We start from the raw sequence: 6,000 nt of genomic DNA on the forward strand, positions 1-6,000 counted from the left end.
CCCTCCACCCAGCCCAAGCAATGGCCCCCATCAGGCTCCTTATTAACAGGAGTGACCTGACAAGCTTTACCTAAGCCTACACGTGCTGCTGTGATGCTTTCTGTATATAAATAGATCCACTGCTGCAGAACACAGGAAAAGTCAGAGCAGAGGTCTCTCTTACGCTATGTGGCACCTTTCAAAACAGGACTAGAATTAAATCCAATTGATGGCTTAGCCTTATCCTTAAGTGATACCCCAAGTACCCTTGCCCTCACACAGACATGGTTTCTCCTTTCACCACCACTCCCCACCAACGTGACTCATTTGCTGCAATTGATGAACCTTCTCTGACACATAATTATCACTCAAAGTCCAGAGCTCAACTAGGGTCCACCTTTGGTGCTGCTTATCTGTAGCTTAGATGAACATCTAATGACATGCACCTATCATTAGAGCATCATACCATGTATTTTCTCTGTCCTAAAAACCTTCTGGGTTCTGCCCAGACATTTCTCATTCCCCTCCCCCACTCAAGCCACTGATGTTTTATATTTCCATAGTTTTGCCTTTGGGGGCATGTCATATAACAGAAATGCCATAGTATGACGTTTTCCTCCTCCTGCGCCATGAACCTAAAACATCTCTCAAAATAAAATCTTGAACATCAATAGTCCATGGTGCTGTGTGTCTGTATTGCCAGCACTTGGGAGGTAGGGGCAGGAGTGTCAGGGGTTCAAAGTCATCCTTGGTTACATATTAAATTCTGGACTACAGTGGGACGCCTGAGATCCTATCTCAGAACAAGAAGAGAAGATCAATGGAGAAGGTGCAATTCAGATCGCTCATCAGCAATTTTGGAGAATGGCTAAAAAACAAAAAACCACTAGTTGAATAGTCCCCTATCACTTCAGATAGCCAGTGTTACTTCTGTGAAGATTAATGCTTTCCGCATATTTTTAAGCAATGCAGAAAGTAGAATATTTGCTAAACTTCTTGACAGAAATATTCCTTGATGCTGGGCAGTGGTGACACATGCCTTTGATCCCAGGACTCAGAGGGCCGAGGCAGGGGGAATCTCTTGAGTTTGAGGCTAGCCATGGCTACACAAAGAATCCCTGTCTCAAAATAATAAATGAATAACAAAACACATCTTTTTAAGGCATCTAAATTAACATACTTGGAGTAATTTCACTTTCTGCTAATCATAGGAGCGCTGACTTACCCATAGCATTACAATGCATTGCAAGGCCTATGCACGTACAATGTATGAGAGATACGGTCCATTTGGAAAGCATTTTGGCTCTATGTCTCAGGTCAAACTATCACATTTTGACTCAGCAGCCCTGTGTCTGGGAATATAGCCAAAGAACTACTCTGAGATATGGGAAAGGCTATATACTGCAAGTTCTATGTGGTAGCATTATTTATACTGAACACTTGACCACAAGTTGATAGATCAAGTAGATGGGGCTATACCCAGCTCCTTACGGTCACCTGACTACAACCATCTTCCCCATATCTGTGCCTCTGCTCATGCCTCTGGTCTTTGTCTAGAGTCCTCTGTTTGTCTTTTGTCTCTGACTTGCCTCCCTTACCCTTCGACACCTTTGTGTAACATCTTGGAGGCTTTTTCCTATCCTGACACTTAGCAACAACTTGTAGTTACTTGTTTACCTAGCTGCTTCTCCACTCCTTTAAGGGTGCGGTTTATCTCTTCTTATCTCAGAATCACCTGGGCTCTGCAGGTGGCTGGTAAACATTTATTAAAAGATTGAATGAATCATCCGCTCAAGTTTTATAGCCATTAAGGATGATGATTATACAGAGCATGCCAATTATTGGCAAATTATAAAGTTTAAAGGCGTCATATATGCAAATATCTTCAAATACTATTGTTAAACGACAAAATGTAAGGGGCACAGCAACATAGACAGTGGGTTACCATGTTGTAGAAAGACAGCTCTGTTGGCAAAAGTGTACGTGTGCACATATTTCCTTGCTGAGTAAGATATCTTAGTTTGCTTTCTATTGCTGTGATAAAACACCGTGACTGAAAAGCACTGTGGGGAAAAGGGGTTTATTTGGCTTACAGGCTACAGTCCATCACTGAGGGAAGCCAAGGTAGGAACCTGGAGACGGAAACTGAAGCAGAGACCACAGAGGAATGTTTCTTACTGGCTTGCTCCCCATGGTCTGCTTTGTCAGTTGTCTTACACACCTGTGGACCACCTGCCCAGGGGTGGTACCACCATGGTCATCTGGACCCTCCCTCATCAGTCATTAATCAAGAAAATGCTCCACAGACTTGCCTACAGGCCAATCTGATACAGGCAATCCTCACGTGAGATTCCCTCTTCCCAAGTTGACGAAAATCAACCAACACACTCTCTATGGAAGAAAAATAAAAGAAAGTATAATAGTAGATGTAAACCAGGAGACTCAAAAATACCAGTGAGAGTGAGACCTGCTCTATCTGTGCACAAGTCTTGTCACGTAAGTGATATTTTGTTTATCATATTCTTGTACCATATATGTGATACGCTCTACAAGATGGATCGCAATCATATATAAAATGCTAAGGGTCTTTTCCTGAGAAATAATAGGGATTGGGTATGGGACATAGTTCTGCCTGCTGGCTGGCTGTGTGAAGCTGTTCTACCCTAAGAGTGCTCAGAGTGAGGCTCTGTTTGCCTCTGAGCAGGTCATCCACTCTGACTACGGCCACCGCTGCCTCTGAGCAGAAACTCTCTCCGGAATGAGTTAAGTATAGCAAGCCAAGCTGCAGTGGCCTGAAGAAATCCCAACACGACACGGGGGCAGAGAATTCCACATCTTCCTTAATGAGCAGGCGCAGAGCATCCGGTCTGAAACGGAGTCGCTCATGACATCTTACACTAATGGCTAGTCACAAGAAGGAACAAACTTACAATTTAAAATATCCTCAGCAAAATAATGAGGTGTCCACCTAGTCATCCAGATATATGCCCCCACTCCACCAGATAGCCATTTCCCTTTTGACTACAATAGAACTGGGCACATACTTTCCCTCCCAAACACAATCCCATCTCAAGGAGCCTCCACACATAGTGATGCCCACCATGACTGTGGAATCGTAGGCTATTTTGTTTTCGTGTTTCTGATGTCCAATTATATATATATATGTATATATATATGTATATATAATAATTAGAAAGCAAATTATAACTAAAGACATACATCAAAAGGCAGTCATATCTCAAACAGCTCTATCACAATCCAATAAAGTCTGACTTACTTTGAGGCGAAAAGAGATCTGTGGGGGATTTTGCTACAACCATCTCATTTATAATTCTGAGGTTGAAAACTGCTTAATAAGTTTAATTACTAAAGAGCTAATGGGTTTTTTAAGTGGCAGTGCAAACAGGTAAAGCATGTTCTAACAGTTGCGTTGATGAACAGCAAGATACGGCAATGGCAGACCCTGCATTTAGCAGCTTGCCCGCCTGCCTTGTTTCAGTCTTCCTGCCCTACCTTCAGGCCTCCCTCCACTCTGACTCCTTCCCTGAGGCCTCTGTATTTCCCTAAGCTCTGAATTTCCCACTGTCTACTTTGTAGCTCATGCTGCTAATGGCTTGCTATATTGCCTTCTTCTACCCAGAACCGTGTTTGCAGGTGCAGAGACCTCCATTTCTTTTCTCTCTGCCATGTAAGGAGAATTTGGGGGGAATCTCCCTGTATTTAAGAAATGACATCCCATTGCCCTTGAACCCCACTATGCCGCATGTGACAGCAGGTCCCTGGTAATAAAAACCACACTAAGGACAACAGAGAGAAAAATGAAGGAATCTAGGCTGTCACACTATAGTGCATGGCTGATCTACCCAATCCTGAAGGACACTCTACCCATGTCATCACTTTTTTAAGTTATGACACTTGGAGAGAAGGTGCCATTTCTACACATATGAAAGAAAGCCCCTTGACGTGACCATTTTCCTCTTGAAGTCCAGTGCTGGTTAGGTTCTGTCAGCTTGACACAGACTGAGAACAACTTCAGTTGAGGAATTGTCTCTGTCAAACTGTTCTACGAAAGTGTTTGTGGGGACACTTTCTTGATGAATGATCAATATGGGAAACCTGGCCAACTGTAGGTGGTGTAAAGGGCAGGTGGTTCTGGGTGCTTTAAGAAAGCAGGTGGGGTAACTGGTGGAGAGCAAGCCAATGAGCACTTCTCCGTGGTCTCTGCTTCAGTTCCTGGCCCCAGGTTCTTGCCTTGAGCTCCTCTCACCTCTGACTTCCACTTCCTTAGGTGATAGACTCTGTATGACCTTGGAATTATAAAATGAAACAACCCCTTAAATTTTCTTTTCTCCCTTAAGTTGGTTTTTTGGTCAGTGCATTGTCACAGCAACAGAGAAACCCAACTAGGTCAGTTTCTTATCTATCTTCTAGAATCTTCTAGATTCATCTTCTAGACTCTCCACCGAAGTCCTCCCAGTTTTCTCTCACAGCACCATCTCCATGCGTTCTCACCCCAGTTTCTGTCTCTGTTCAACATACACAGGGAACCTCTCAGCGGACCTATCAGCTCACACCCACTCCTTTCTCTCAGACTTTCACAGCCCAAGGACTGTATGTGGACCCTCACAGCAACTAACTCTCTCTCTCTCTCTCTCTCTCTCTCTCTCTCTCTCTCTCTCTCTCTCTCTCTCTGCTGGGATTCTAATTCAAGGGTATGTTTCCAGGCTTTTGTGCAAATAAGGAGAAAACAAGGTACCTCCCACAGCGTGGGCAGCCACACGCCACACAGGTTTTGTTCTCTGGAAGAGTGCCATCTCTAAGACTTTGCAACAGGGCTCCAGGCCTGAGATTTACAAACTCTTCACATCTCACCCTGGCTTTAGATACTTTGTAGTGAGCATCTCAAATTTGCTAAGCAACGAGCTGTGATCAAAACTGCAGTCACCCCACCTCAAATGCAATAAAATTAAACACCACTTTGGCCGTGTTCATGAATACTGTACTTCTTTTCCATTGCAAAGTAAACAAAATCCTCAAGAATTATTCCACCACGATGGCTCTCTGGTTCTGTGTCCCATCCATACCTATGAAATTGGATGTGTTTTCAGCATCCCAAGAGGAAGATAAAAAGAGGGAAAGGTGATTAAGCAATCCTATAGATGGCATGATTGTTACACTTTAGAATCGTTATAACTTGGGCTGGTGAGCTGGTTCAACAGGTGGGGATACTTGAAAAAACAGGCCTGACTACCTGAATTCAGTCCCCAGGACCCACAGGATGTAAGGAAGGTAGTCACGCCCACAGTTATTACAATTTGGTAATAAAATCAAAATACAACACACACACACACACACATGCCATTCCATTTTCCTTTAGTAACAGTCCCTCAGTTTCTTCTGGCTTTAGAAACAGCTTCCTGACACTTAGCAGGGTGACGGACCCACCAGGCACATCTGGACCTCTTCCTTGGCACCTGAAGACAAGCCTGAGGCCACCCTCTGCCTCCTTCAGCCCTGTTCTAGTTCCCTTCCTGGCTGCTGCTTCCATAAGCTAGCCTGTTTCTTTCCAATGGACTGATTTAGTTAAAGGCTCTTTCTGCAGCTTAGTCCAAAACATTCTAATCAATACAACATGATCTTTAAAAGCTTCACCTTACAGAGAAAAACAGTATATCCTCATTATCTAATATTTAGAAGACACCTTTAAAGGTTCATTCATGGAAACTGTACAAAGAAAGCTATTATGTATGTTTTGGCATATTTTTTCCCATTAGTAAATAATATGCTTGATCTTATTGTGCAGAGAAAAGTCTTGTTCATTAAATCTTCCATTTGTCAGTGCCCCAAACAGAGCAGAGAAACCCTTCATCCGATTGGGATCAACTTCCAGTTTCTTTTTGAGACTATGATTTTCAATCCAGAACCGGCCCTCATTGCTCAGTATATCCTGGAGCGAATGGCTTCTTTCTCAGTTGGCTTCATTCATTAAAGGCAAACTGCTTGCATATGCCCTTTATTTCC

Source organism: Mus caroli, unplaced genomic scaffold (genome assembly GCF_978045245.1).
Source record: "Mus caroli unplaced genomic scaffold, Mus_caroli_1 scaffold_3, whole genome shotgun sequence".
NCBI classification, from domain to species: domain Eukaryota; kingdom Metazoa; phylum Chordata; class Mammalia; order Rodentia; family Muridae; genus Mus; species Mus caroli.